Genomic DNA, 14820 nt, shown 5'->3' with positions numbered 1-14820 from the left:
ACCTACTGCCAGGGCAGCGGTTCCTGGCCCACCAGAGCAGTGATCAGGGCTTGGTCAGCCTCTCTGGGGCTGGAGCAGCAGCTGTCAGCCCCTTCCACAAGAGCAGCGGCAGAGCTGTTTCCCCCCCACACCACCACCCTCAGGCTATTTTTAGTAAAAGTTAGGGACAGGTCACAGGCCCATGACATTTCCCTGACTTCTACTGAAAATACCTATGACTGAATCTTAACCTTAGTACTGAATATAAATCAGAAGTTAGGAATTGTAGAAAATTGATAAGGGAAGCAAAGGGACAGAAGCAGAAATCTCTGGCTAGCAGAGTTAAGGACAATAAGAAGGAGTTTTAAAAATATATTTGGAACAAAAAGAATCATGAGAATGGTATTGACCCATTACTAGATGGAAATGGTAGAATTATCAATAATAATGCAGAAAAGGTAGAAGTGTCCAATAAATATTTCTGTTGTGTATTTAGAGAAAAACATATGATATAGTCTCATCATATGGTGATGATTTCCATTCCACTAGTATCTCTGAAGAATTTTATACAGAAGCTTCTAAAGTTAGACATTTTTAAATCAGCAGGTTCAAATGACTTGCATCCAAGATTTTTAAAAGAGCTGGCTGAGGAGTTTGCTGGACAGTTAATGTTGATTTTCAATAAGTCTTGGAGTTCCCCAAGACAGGAAGAAAGTTAATGTTTTGCCATTTTTTAAAAAGTATAAATGGGATGACCTGAGTAATTATAGATCTGTCAGCCTGCCATCAATTCCAGCTAAGATAATGGAGCAGCTGATATTGGATTCCATAAATAAAGAATTAAAAGAGGGTAGTGTAATTAATGCAAAAAACATGGGTTTATGAAAAATAGATCCTGTTGAACGAACTTGATATCTTTTTAGGGCTGTCGATTAATCACAATTAATTCACGATTAACTCAAAATAATTAATCACGATTAATCGCAATTTTAATTGCACTGTTAAACAATAGAATGCCAATTGAAATTTATTAAATATTTTGGATATTTTTCTACATGTTCATATATATTGTATTCTGTGTTGTAATTGAAATCAAAGTGTATATTATTTTTCATTACAATATTTGCACTGTAAAAATTAGAAACAAAAGAAATAGTATTTTTCAATTCATCTCATACAAGTCCTGTAGGCAATCTCTTTGTCATGAAAGTGCAACGTACAAATGTAGATTTTTTGTTACATAACTGCACTCGAAAACAAAACAATGTAAAACTTCAGAGCCTACAAGTCCACGCAGATCTACTTCTTGTTCAGCCAATCACTAAGACAAACAAGTTTGTTTACATTTACAGGAGATAATGCTGCCTCTTCTTATTTACAATGTCACCAGAAAGTGAGAACAGGCATTTGCATGGCACTTTTGTAGCTGCCATTGCAAGATATATACGTGCCATATATGCTAAACATTCATATGCCCCTTCATGCTTTGGCCACCATTCCAGAGGACATGCTTCCATGCTAATGATGCTTGTTAAAAAAATAATGGGTTGATTAAATTTGTGACTGAACTCCTTGGGGGAGAATTGTATGTCCCTTGATCTGTTTTACCTGCATTCTGCCATATATTTCATGGTATAGCAGTCTCGGATGATGACCCAGCACATGTTGTTCACTTTAAGAATACTTTCACTGCAAATTTGATAAAACGCAAAGAAGATACCAATGTGAGATTTCCAAAGATAGGTACAGCACTTGACCCAAAGTTTAAGAATCTGAAGCGCCTTCCAAAAACTGAGATGGATGAGGTGTGGAGCATGCTTTCAGAAGTCTTAAAAGAGTAACACTCCAATGTGGAAGCTACAGAACCGAACCACCAAAAAAGAAAATCAACCTTCTGCTGGTGGCATCTGACTCAGATAATGCTTTGGATTGTTATCGAGCATAACCTGTCATCAGCATGGATGCATGTCCCCTGGAATGGTGGTTGAAGCATGAAGGGACATATGAATCTTTAGCGCATCTGGCACATCAATATCTTGCAATGCCAGCTTCAATGGTGCCATGAGAATGCCTGTTCTCACTTTCTGGTAACACTGTAAATAAGAAGAGGGCAGCATCATCTCCTGCAAATAAAAACAAACTCGTTTGTCTGAGCAATTGGCTGAACAAGAAGTAGCACTGAGTGGACTTGGAGGCTCTAAAATTTTACATTGTTTTATTTTTAATGCAGTTTTTTTGTACATAATTCTACATTTGTAAATTCAGCTTTCATGATAAAGAGATTGCATTACAGGTCTTGTATTAGGTGAACTGAAAAATACTATTTCTTTTGTTTTTTTTACTGTGTGAATACTTGTAACCAAAAATAAAGTGAGCACTGTACACTTTGTATTCTGTGTTGTAATTGAAACCAATATATTTGAAAATGTAGAAAACATCCAAAAATATTTAAATAAATGGTATTCTATTATTGTTTAACAGTGCGATTAATTGCAATTTTTTTAAACCTGCGATTAATCACAATTTAATTTTTTTAATTGCTTCACAGCCCTAATCTTTTTTTGAGAATAGAAGTTTGATTGCTAAAGATAATACTGTTGATATAATATCTTTAGAGTTCTGCAAGGTGTTTGACTTGGTACCATATGATATTTTGATTAAAAAACAAGAACGATATAAAACTTACATCCACACATTAAATTGATTAAAAACTGGCTAAATGACAGGTCTCAAAATGTAATTGTAGACAGGGAATCTACATATAGTGGGTGTATTTCCAATGGGGTCCTGCAGGGTTTGGTTTTTGGCCCTATGCTATTTAGCATTTTTATTAATGAGCTGGATGAAAATAAAATCATCACTGATAAAGTTTGCAGATGGCACAAAAATGGTGTGTAGTAAATAATGAAGAGGACAGATTCAGAGCGATCTGGATCACTTGGTAAACTGGGCACAGGCAAACAATATGTACTTTAATATAGCTACATGTAGATGTATACCACTAGGAACAAAGACTGTTGGCAATACTTAAATGGTGGGGGACTCTATCCAGGGAAGGAGTGACTCTGAAAAAGATTTTCTGAAATCTCAAAATACTTTAAAATAAAACGATGCATTTATATTAGTTTTTCTTTTTAATTTTCTTTTGCTCTTTATGTTTTTAGGGGGAGTAGGTAGGGAGAAGTTTGTTCTTAACGGGGGGAGGGGGGGAGAAAGGCACATTCCTATTTCATTTATTAGTGGAAGTTCATAATGTGATTACCCAGATATGAATAACAATCAAATAATGTCTTATTCCCTATGGATAACAAAAATAAATTTCAGTCAAATGTTTCCAGCAGAAATCTCAAATTTGTCATGCAAAGTACTTTTCTGCATTCCAACTTAATGTATTTATGAGTCAGAAACATCAAAGCTTAGAATAAATAGCAAGATTATAAGTACTGTCTTCTTATGAAATGATTGGAAAGGAAGTGCAGTTAATGAAACTGGCAGAACTGTTGCAAAGCAGCATTAAGGCCTTCAGATTTAGAGAAAACATCCATGCTCGCTTTATGTTATGGGATAGGGGAAACATCTAGGGACTGATTCTGCTCCCACACCAGCTTTACAACTGTGTAACTTCAACGGAGTTATTCGTGATTTACACTTGTGTGAGAAAAAAATCAGGCCCAGAGTTTACAAACTTCTCCCTAGCCTGATATTTGCACATACATGCTTCCAAAATTGTAATAGGGGAAACCACTGAAAATGTGTACTAAGCAAATTATCTCATACAATAAATGAAATCTCTCATGTTTTTATACAAATAACTTGTCTACAATAATATAAAGAATAAGCCAGGGCTCAAAAACAGCTGGTACATGCCCACATGCTATACTGGCACTGCTGTGAGTCCATCACCGTCTTGCCCCACCCATTCAACTTCACTGGCCTATCAAAACTGTTCCCTGTGCTGATGAGGGTCCCCACCCCCTCCATACCTGCTGATGAGTCTTTCACTCTTTCCTGAATGCTGGAGCTGGTTGAGGAACAGTGGCTTTGTCCCTCTGCTTCCCACTCAGTCTGGAAGATGAAGGTCCCCCAATGCTGTTACACCCATCAGGCCTGGAAAAGTGGGTGTATAAATTGTGTGAGGACCTCTGTGTGTGGGGCGAGCGGGTGGAGGGTGATATAAGTTACAGAGAGTGTGTTGGGGCATATCAATTGGGGAGAACCTGTGTGTGAAGGGGGTGGTCTGCAGAGAACACATGAACTAGGAGGAGCCTCTGTGGGTACGTGGGTGGGGGTCTGTAAAATATTGGAATTCACCAAATGTGGGAGGTCTGCGTTCATTGTTTGTGTGTGGTTCTTTGTGGAGAGCAGTGTTTCTGAATTGTGGTGAGGCTGTACATTGTGTGGAGGTCTGCATCAACAGTCTTTGGGCATTTCAAAGGTGTTTCTGTATCAGTTCTGTGCATGGAGGGTTTGTGCCAAGTGTGGGGTGTAGAATTGAGTGGGTCTCCTTTGTAGAGGCAGAATTAAGCAGTCTGTATTGTAAGGACTGCTAGAGTTAATTGGTACTGGGTAACTGTCAACTGGCCTGTGTTTTCAGGAGTGGACAGAGCTTCAGTGGTGGGGCTTCAGCTATTACCATCACTTTTTTTTTCCTCTCCGATCCTTGGGAGTGATATGGAGAGTTTCTTGCAGCTGTGTTTATTTTCATTTATTCAGTTTAACATGTGCACATTACTTTCATGCATTCATAGCAGAGCATTCAGATTACATTGCCATGATGCAGTCAAACAGTGTCCTACCAAAAAGGCCTTTCAAAGTATTGTGGAGTTTTAGACTAATGTTCAAGTCAATACTGTACTCGTTCCATAGAAAGGCTTGAGATCTATTACTAAAACAACTTGAAAAGTCTAGGTCAACCTCTGAGGAAAGATTGAAAAAATTGGGTTTGTTTAGTCTGGAGAAGAGAAGACCAAGGAGGAGATAACAGTCTTCAAGTACGTAAAGGGTTGTTATGAAGAAGAGGGTGATAAATTGTTCTCCTTATCCACTCAGGACAGAACAAGAAGTAATGGTAACTACAAAAAGGGAGATTTACGTTAGACATTAGGAAAAACTTCCTAACTGTAAAGTAGATAAGCACTGGAATGAATTACCCCAGTAGGTTGTGGAATCTCTGTCATTGGAGGTTTTGAAGGGCAGAATAGACAAATACCTGTCCAGGAAGGTCTAGATAACACTTACTCCTGCCTCAGTGCAGAGAACTGGATTAGATGATCTATCAAGGTGTGTTCCAGTCTGTTCAGTGTAGTTTTAGCTGTGTCAGTCCCAGGATATTCTGCTCCAGCTTGCAGTTAGGTGTGATGCTTGGAGTACCTTTCTGAGACCTGAAGAAGAGCTCTCTGTGGCTCGAAAGCTTCTCTCTCACCAACAGAAGCTAGTCCTGTAAAAGATATTACCTCATCCACGTTGTGCCCCAAAACTATTCGTGAATTTGACATGAAGAGTTACGGCCATTCACAAAATGGCTGGAGGAGGATCTGCTGCTGCTGCCCTTTAGCCCAGTGGTGAGGGCACTCACCTGAAATGTGGGAGACCCACTTTGAATCCCTACTGTGGTACAGACCCAAATTTGACTTTTTCGCTTCACCAAAAATTCCAAACAATTTCAGATTTGGTTCCTTCCAAATTGATTTTTTCAGACTATACCTCTTTTTGCTTTCTTGTAATAAGGTATGTGATGACCTCTTGTTTGTACATATGAAATAGCCTGTGACAGCTATAGGGCCAGACTGTGTCCTACATATGTTCCTAAGAGATGGAGAAGCAGCAAGGAGACCTCGTAACTACAGGGATGGCATCCCAGGGAGTGCTAGCCAATCTCTAATACCAGCCAGTGGAGCTGGCTAGCTACACACACAGTGAGAATTCTGTACAGCAGGGCTGGCTTTAGGCCGATTCCCCAGAATCGGGCCCCGCGGTAAGAGGACCATGTGCCCGTGCCTGACAGGGCCCCGCGCCTTAGGCTCACCCGGCAGTGGTCTGCTCCGGCAGCATTTCGGCGGCGGGGGGGGTCCGCTCTGGGGTCTTCAGTGGCATTTCGGTGGCAGGGGGTCCTTCAGTGCTGCGGAAGAGGCGGATTCCCCCCCCCCCGCCGCCGAAGTGCCGCAGAAGACCCGGACCACGGAATCGGGCCCCACAGGTCCTAAAGCCAGCCCTGGTATGGAATATAAAAATTGTAAGCGCAATTGTTCATATTTGGTCAAATCTAGTGGAAGGCTGTATATTAAATTCATGATCCATCTTTTGAGACTGGAAATTCAGATCCAGTCTACTCTTAGTACTTAATAAGCTACACCGAAAAGGCTGATGACCATAAATAAATATGCTAGTTATTATATAGATTATATACAGACTAATGATGCACGTATAGGACTTAGAGATAGGAATTCCTAAATTCATTTCCTGTGTCTCTTAACAATTCATAATAAATTTTTGTACATCGAGCCTGATCCAAATCCCATTGAAGTCAATGGGACTCTTTCCCTTAACTTCAATGGACTGTAGGTCCTGCTCTTAATCTGTCTGAATTTCCCAGGGAGTGATTGTCCCCTGCCATCCACTTCGTGTAGTCATTTACATCTATCCAGAATGAGTGCTAAGTCAGTGTAAAACAAAATCATTCTCATTTGGTAGTATTTACACTCCCTCTGCCTGTGTGTAAATGATTATACAAGGTGCAAGGTAGTGGATAATCAGGCCCATGAAGACTCTTAGTTACAATAGGGATGATGCTATTTTGTGGTTGTTGTGAAGCTTAGTTAAAGGAACATTATTAGTTAATATCAGAATATGTAAAGCACTATATAAGTAAATATTATGTATAAAATAGGTAATTGAATAGTGGTATAGGTCAACCTAGCTAACATTTTTTTTTTGAATTCTATTCCAGTCCACAAATTATGAAATCATATTATTACAGCACATTAAATAATATAAAATATTATTTGTTTAGTTTATTGCAATTATGATGAGTGGGCTCCGCTGTTATTCATAGGACAATATTATTCATTGTTCATGAAAATTCAAATTGCCAACCACTTTAATCATGAAAATGTGCACAAATCCATGTTCCAAATAAAATGTGAAATGATAATTTGTTTAAAATGAGTACCAGATGTGAATTACTCATCATTCTCCCATTTTTAAAAAGTGTCAGTCATCTAATGAGGGAGCAGAAAAAATACATTATAACTTAGGTGACCAGTTGTACACCTTACATACAGCTAAATTAAGATATGATTTTCAAAATGAACAAGTTGTGATCAACAACCTGCTGAAATTTATTCATGCAAACTCTTTAGAAAATATTTACAAATAACCAATACATTAGTAGAAATTCAGTTTCCCAGTGATTTTGAACACGAAAAATAAGTCTAAATTTGCCAGATAATTTATTCATAATGAGTAACTGTCAGCAGCACATGTAACATAGTGCATTTGGAATGATCATGCAGCAGAGTCATTCATTCAGAAATATGCCATGTAATTATGCACTGCAAGTAATCAAAACAAAAAGGATTAAAAACAGAAAGTATAGTATCAAGCAATAACTTAAATTATATTTCTAAATGTGAGTGAGAGATAATCTTAATCATGCATTTAACTATTAAGCATATTAGTCAATAGAAAAATGCAAATAAAACTAGATTATGATTTAGCTATGAATATGCATTTTAAAAATACACTAAGTGATATGACTGATAAAATTAGTGTTTTCACATAGGCTTGTTAATTCACGTACATAAAAGCATGTACATATTTATAAGTGTGGGTTGGCAGGGTATTTTGTTGTTGGTTGTTTTGAAGAATCTGTTTCTGTTAATGTCAGAGGTTTCGGAGCAAGGGTAGGGGGTAGCTAAGACTGAAATTATAGTGCAGGATAAATCCTCTGAAGCCTTCTTTCCTCTCAGTGGTGATTGTTGCATTCCTCACTCTCCAGTGGTCTCTGATCCAACTCCTACTGAAGTTGTGGATATGTTTGGATGTAGCTGGTGTGATACTTATTCTAGACTGAGGGACAATATAAAGATTAATGTTTGGCCTATTCATTATAATATATATATATATAATATCCTATATCGGTCAAAATGGGCTGGGCACCTAAGATTACTTCAGCGACTGCACTAAAGTAGCCTCTGCGACTTCTCTGTTATTTTGAGGGGAGAAGGATTGTTTCCTCCACCATTGCCGTGCTGGAGATACCTATCACCCAGCTGACTCGCTGGGCTGCGTAATGAATACCTGGATTTTGGCCCTCAGCAGTAAGGGTATTTTATTATGTCTTCTACCTATAAAGAGAAGTTGGGCAAGATCACCAGGTTTTTGGTGAGAATGAATATGGGCATGATCCAGCAGTTATTGAAATCAATGACAATATTCCCATTGCTTTCGGTGGGTATGGGGTCAGTCCTTCAATAGCAAGAGTTAGTGAATTTCTGGTGTATGTGAGGATGGAGTGCCATTTAGAAAAGGAACAAATGTATGGTGCATGCATGTTTATGGTGGTAAGGGAGGAAAGTGGGGGTTGCAGGATGATGTGGGCTTAGTAATAAAAAAAAATTGCTGAAACTAGTTTAAAATATTCAAGGTTTTGTCCCTTCTGGAAAAAATCTTTTAAAGAATTTTATATAGAAAATTAAAAACTTTTCTATAACTTTTCTAACCATATGAGAGCATTTAATAGAGAATTGTCCTTCATGTAGACTCCTATAGGATGGCTTTAAAAACAAATAAAGAAATAAGCAACCCCTGCCCTCCCAAACCCTTAAAGTATATCATTAAACTATTAAGCTCTCTGGGTTTTCACAGTAATTTCTAGAGAACCCAATGGATAACATCTGATTACATTTTATAGGACTTTAACATTAAGGTTTTCTTAGAAGAACATAAAGTATTAATAAAGTGATTGCAGGATTGATGCCTTAATAAAGTTTAACTTCCAAACAGTCAAAGTTAGGTGATAATGTCACTGTGACGTAGTAACTCTGTATTCAGAAAGTATTCATTCAAAAGCACATTGTTTAAGCATTTAAGCATAGGCGCCAACTTCTCCTGGTGCTGGTGGGTGCTCGACCCTCCAGCGCCCCAACTCCACCCCTGCCCTGCCCCGCCTCCATTCTAACCCCTTCCCCAAAGTCCCTGCCCCAAATCCGCCCCCTCCCTGCCCCTATTGGTCTCCTTCCCCAAATCCCCGTCCTGGCCCTGCCTTTTCCCCACCTCCTCCCCTGAGCGCACCACGTTCCCGCTCTTCCCCCCTCCCTCCCTCAGTTTGTTATGCCACAAAACAGCTGTTTTGCGGTGGCAAGCGCTGGGAGGAGAAGCGGGGACGCAGCACGCTCGGGGGAGGAGGCGGAGGTGGAGGTGAGGTGGGACATGGAGGGGAGCTTGGCTGCTGGTGGGTGCAGAGCACCCACCAATTTTTCCCCGTGGGTGCTCCAGCCCCGGAGCACCCACAGAGTTGGCACCTCTGCATTTAAGTATTCTTCTTAAATGACAGCATCTTTGGAGGTATGTATACATCAGACTACTGGATCTGTATATACAATATCATAATAAAAGGAAAAGAAAGTAAAAGTCCATGGGTGGTTAAGGTTGTGCTTACAGTGAGTGAAACTGCTGTACCTTTGTAGTGTGTGTGTATCAGTAACAGTCAAAGGTCTCTTGTTCAAACACACACACATACAGCCCTACATTTGTGCACATTCTTAATAGACAATATGGCTCGAAAAGAGAGGCAACACACCTTCACAAAAAAGCAAGTTTTAAATTTCAGTTGTTTTTAATTTTTTCCTCCAGCAAACCAAAAATTACAGGGGTATGTATTACGGACTGATTGCTTGTCAAATGTATGAGGCTTTAAATCAGCGCTAATTTTGAATGATAACACTGCAAAAACATCCTAAAATGTCAAAGTCATTAGTGTTCAATGGCTTTTATGTGGTCTATGTAAAATGACTTTGTGGTCTAAGTCCTGGACAAACATCCATATCATAATCCCCTATAGTCTATGTATAAATAATTACTTCATACTCAGGTGGGATTAATCTGGCATTTTTCATGAGCAATATATTCACTAAAAATAATATTAATTGATTTTAAAAATATTAAAACCAACTGCCATTCTCTCGAATGTCCTACTTTTAAAATCTAAATATTGCCAAACAGACTTTCAGGTGGTCTTCATGTCAAGTCTTAAATGGAGTGACCTTTCACATCTGAGTTATAAGCCCTTCAAAATACAAATTATTATCGGAAGTATCGGTACCACCTTTTCCATAGTTTTGTGAATAGTGGAACACTCGTATTCTTCCTATTCTCTTAGAACAGATTATTTATCAGTACATATTTTGACAGAGTATACTAAAATAATAGATATCATGTTCTGATTCCCTTCAACCAGATTTTTTCCCCATTTTAAATGCCATATAATGGCATTTTGATAGCTATACAATTAGGGGGAAATCCGGCCCCAGGGATATACAGCAAAGGGCTCTTTGTATTTCCTATGGGTTCCTCGTTATAATTCTGCCACCAGACTGAGGAAAGTCTTGGGATGACTTCCTGTGCCAGAAATGATCTATCCCGTCGTCATAAAAAATACTGGAAACAAATTTTATTATCCTTAGAATGAACCAAATTATACAGAAAAACAGGTTATTTAAACAAAAGCCTTCTTGTGGAGGATAATGAAGACCATCTCACAAGTCTTCCATACATACATACATCCTCATACATCCAGCCCCAAACTTCAGGTTAAACATTCAGAACATTATGGGCCTAATTCTGCTCTCCCTGTTAACCCTTTCTTAACTAATATAACCCCACTGACTTCAATGGAAATTGAATCAGTTATACGATAGTTGTTCACTTGCATGTACCGTAATAAATATGCAGGGCCGGCTCTAGGCACCAGCAAAACAAGCAGGTGCTTGGGGCGGCACATTTCTAGGGACGGCATTCTGGCACCGGCCATCATAGGCACCGACTCCGTGGCCTGGAGAAAAAGTACCCCCGCCGCCCCAGCTCGCCTCCACCTGCTCCCCTGAGTGCACCGCCACCACTCCGCTTCTCCCCCATCCCTCCCAGGCTTGTCGGGTGCAAAACAGCTGTTTCGTGCAGCAAGGCTGGGAGGGAGGAGAAGCCAAGTGGCAGGGTGCTTGGGGGAGGCAGTGGTGGTGGAGTGGAGGTGAGCTGGAGCAGGGGGCGGTTCCTCTCCCCCTCCTTACTTCCTGCACCCCCCCGGTTACTTCCTGGGCCCCCCCACCCTAGCTCACCTCCACTCTGCCTGCTCCCCTGAACACGCCGCTGCTCCGCTTCTTCCCCATCCCTCACCAGAGAGGGAGGGGGAGAAGCGGAGGGGTGGCGCACCTGGGGGAGCAGGCAGAGCGGAGGTGAGCTAGGGCAGGAGGTCGTGGGGTGGGCGCAGGAAGCAATGGGGAGGGGGAAATGTGGCACCCCCGGGGGAGGAGGCGGGGCTGGGGATTTGGGGAAGGGGGTTGGAAGGGGCGGAGTTGGGGTGGGGCTCGGGGGGGGGCAACATTTTTTTGCTTGGGGCGGCAAAATCCTAGAGCCGGCCCTGTAAATACGATACCAGAGGATGCTTACCTGTGTTCCTGCATCAAACAATCCTCTTCAAATGTAGATCTGAAACACTGCTCAAAGAATAATTATGCTCATCTGGTGTGAGAGCAGAATCTTGCCATATGCTTTACTATCAACATACTGAGCATGTTTTTCAGGAATTAAAGGTAAACATCTCTAGCGGTGTGGTCTTAACACAAGTTTGTTTGCTAATAAATTCCTTCTCCCTCCTTGGTTATGAAAAACAGATTTTATTTAAAATTGTAAAGTAAATGAATTGATTTCTCCAGTCCTTTACACCTCCAGTCTATGAGCATATGCTCCCTGGGATACAGGGTCTATTGCAAGGTACATGGGGAGTGATATATTTATGGATGGGCCTGCTAACATAATTAGTATTAGTAGCAAATAACTGTACTAATTAATGCTGGGTAAAATTTTTCACTGGAAATTTTTTTTTACCAAAAAATGGCTTTTTTGTCAAAACAGATGTTTCTGTGGGAAATGTCTACTTTGATAACATTTGTAAAGTGTAAAAAAATGAATTTGTTCATGTTCTGCACTGAACACCAAAAACTTATGTCTGAACACCAAATTTTTTTGTTTTTATTTTTATTTTACTGAAATAGTTTCTTTTGGAGTTTTCGGTGAAAACTTTAGAATAAATATTTTGATTAAAATGAATACTGTTTGTTCATCAACATATTTCATGGATCAAAAAAATTTAATGAGAAGATCTAGTCCTAACCTCTCATCCAGATCTCGTGACAGTCCTTCGTATGAGGGGAAAAGGCAGGATGTGAGGAGTTCAACTTGACAGAAAGGGTGGAGTCCATGGGAGAGTCCATTGCCACTATCCTTTCTTCATAATGGAACAATATGGTCATGGAGGATTCTGTAGCTTCTGGGCTACAGTAGTATTAATAGAGCAATTCCACAGCCTCAGTCTACTGGGTCTGGGGAGATTTTTTTCCACTGAGTTCCCCAGGCACACAGCTTAATATTCCAGTTGTGCTGAGGATGGGTGGATTTAAGCCTAAGTAAACAGTAGTTGTTGACTTACATGTACTATAATAGGCATGACCCATTTGGTACTTAGCTGTGGCCTGTCATCAAACAATCCCCTTCAAATGCAGATCTGAAATAGTGCTCAAAGAATAATTATGTTCATCTGTGACAAGCTAGCAGACTGGCTGACAGAACAAGTTGCATTAGTCAAGTGTGGAGACTGCCAGCATCAATAGTGATTGTATGTGCCATTTCTGCATGTGATGGGCTGCCAACTCATAAATGCCAAACAATTGAGTGACCTTGGACAAACCCTTTCCAGTAATGATACAACGTTGGTTTTAATGTTTAAGCGTCAGGAAGGAAAAGATCACAAGGTATCTTTCTTCCATGCAATTCTTCCTGCCCTAAATGGATGCATCTCATCTGAGTTTAAATGTTCCCTTCATCTCATATGCAAAGCCTCTTTTTATGGTATTAAGAATGTCTTCATTTCAAAGCTTAGAAAAGTTAAAGGCGACTGAGGGCTGGAGTGGGGGAAGGGAAATACCATTGTTATACTTGGCAGTAGCTGCTATCTGCATAGCGATAGCAAAACTATTCTCGGGAGCTCAAAATTCTACTTCATTTCATCTCAGGCACCTACTTACATTTAATGTAATCTATTTGGCATTAGGAGTGTAGGCTGATTATGCTAAATTTGTTAGATTTGTCAAAGGGAAAATAGAAGACACCGTGGTGTCACGGTAAACATGTAAAACAGAACACGCTTTCTTTACATTTTGTTTCACATATTTTGATCTAAATGCAGAAAAATACAAACATCTACAACAGTCTTAAAAGGCCACATTCATTACAAGAAAAACCACCCAGCAGCAGAATGCAGCCCTTAAGCAACAAAATTAAATGAGTAAGATCAGCCACTCTTTCAGTGGAGCAAAATATACCTTGCCCCAACAACATAAAAGAACAAAGGCCCTTCAAAAAACCTGTCATGCCCTCAGCCTTCCTCAATACTGCTAGTAAATGGTTCTTTTGGGTGCTTTTGTATCTTCCTCTTTAATTTATGTGTAGTCCCCTTTTTCAGCACTTGCTCTTTTTTCTCTCTGCTTCTGTGTATTGTTGTGTAGTGACTGGCAGCATGTTAATAGCCATGCCTTCAACACTGATCTGTGTGACGCACAGAACCATCCCCATATTAGTGCTCTTGCTTCTGGACCAAAATGTTGAGCGATTACCAGCCTATGACTCAGCATAAACACCTCGGGGCTTGCTGCACTTGTTAGAAGTGCCATCCTTGAATGAGAGGTTGCACTGAGGTCCCTTTTACAAGGCTCTGATATCAGTTCAGACGATCTAAATGTCTTTTTGAAAAAGAATGCAGAATAACCCTGCTGTCTGGGCCAACATATATTCCTTCAACAAAAATGTTTGATGTGCAGCAAGAGTGAAGCTATTGCTGTGGAATATAATAGTTGTGATGTGTAGCTACAGAGAGACTGTGCCACCACTATCTCAACCCATTACTTTACAAAGTGCTTTCAGTGACTTTGCTTTGAGCATAAAAGAGCACCCTAATGGGTTATGTCTGTGTAGTATTGTCTGGTTTTGTATTGTCTGGTCTTGCAAAAGCTTCAAGAAGTTGTAACATTGTGTAATTTCATAATTGTATTGGAGAGCCCCAGGAAGTATGCAATATTTAGAAACATACAAGCTGTAAGTCATTTACCATTTTTGTACTTTTAATTGTCGATTCTTTACGAAAATGATACTTAATCACAAAAACGAACAATTACTTTTATTTAATCTCTCCATCCCAATATTTATTAATCACAAAATGTGCTTATACTTCTACTATTTAGGGCCTTTTATTGGTAGTTTTGGAAACTTTTTAGCAGAAGTACATTCACACCTAAAAAGGTAAGTAAGACGTGGAGAGTTGAAGTGCTATGCACATTCTGGACAAATGCAGTGAAGCACACTTACAGTGAGTCCAGGAAATTAGAGAATATAAAAGAGAAGCTTTGTGCTACTGTAGAGTTTCACTCTTACCCAGTAGAGCTGTATCGTGACAAAATGGTTAAAAAATTACTAAGGCATTCATAAAAGCACATATAACTTCCATGGCATTCAGTGGGAGTTGTGTGCATATGACTGAAGGAAGAATTTGACCCTATGATTTAATTCTTTGCAATT

The 14820-nt window shown here is 39.8% G+C and overlaps 1 protein-coding gene and 1 long non-coding RNA gene across 9 annotated transcripts in view; one reads left to right on the top strand and one right to left on the bottom strand.

Annotated features, from left to right (window-relative positions):
* The window catches only part of MOCOS (molybdenum cofactor sulfurase), a 375701-nt gene that overhangs the window by 248568 nt on the left and 112313 nt on the right, over window positions 1-14820 (top strand). The window lies entirely within an intron of this gene.
* LOC135981447 (uncharacterized) lies at window positions 4008-12746 on the bottom strand. The gene is made up of 3 exons (XR_010598471.1): window positions 12365-12746; window positions 5218-5416; window positions 4008-4086 (listed from the first exon to the last, which is right to left on the bottom strand). It is a non-coding gene; the product is annotated as an uncharacterized LOC135981447 (long non-coding RNA).

This window comes from Chrysemys picta, chromosome 2 (assembly GCF_011386835.1).
Source record: "Chrysemys picta bellii isolate R12L10 chromosome 2, ASM1138683v2, whole genome shotgun sequence".
In the NCBI taxonomy this organism is placed as follows: Eukaryota; Metazoa; Chordata; order Testudines; family Emydidae; genus Chrysemys; species Chrysemys picta.
The sequence above is the reverse complement of the archived record's forward strand: the minus strand, read 5'-3'. Positions and strand labels throughout refer to the sequence as shown.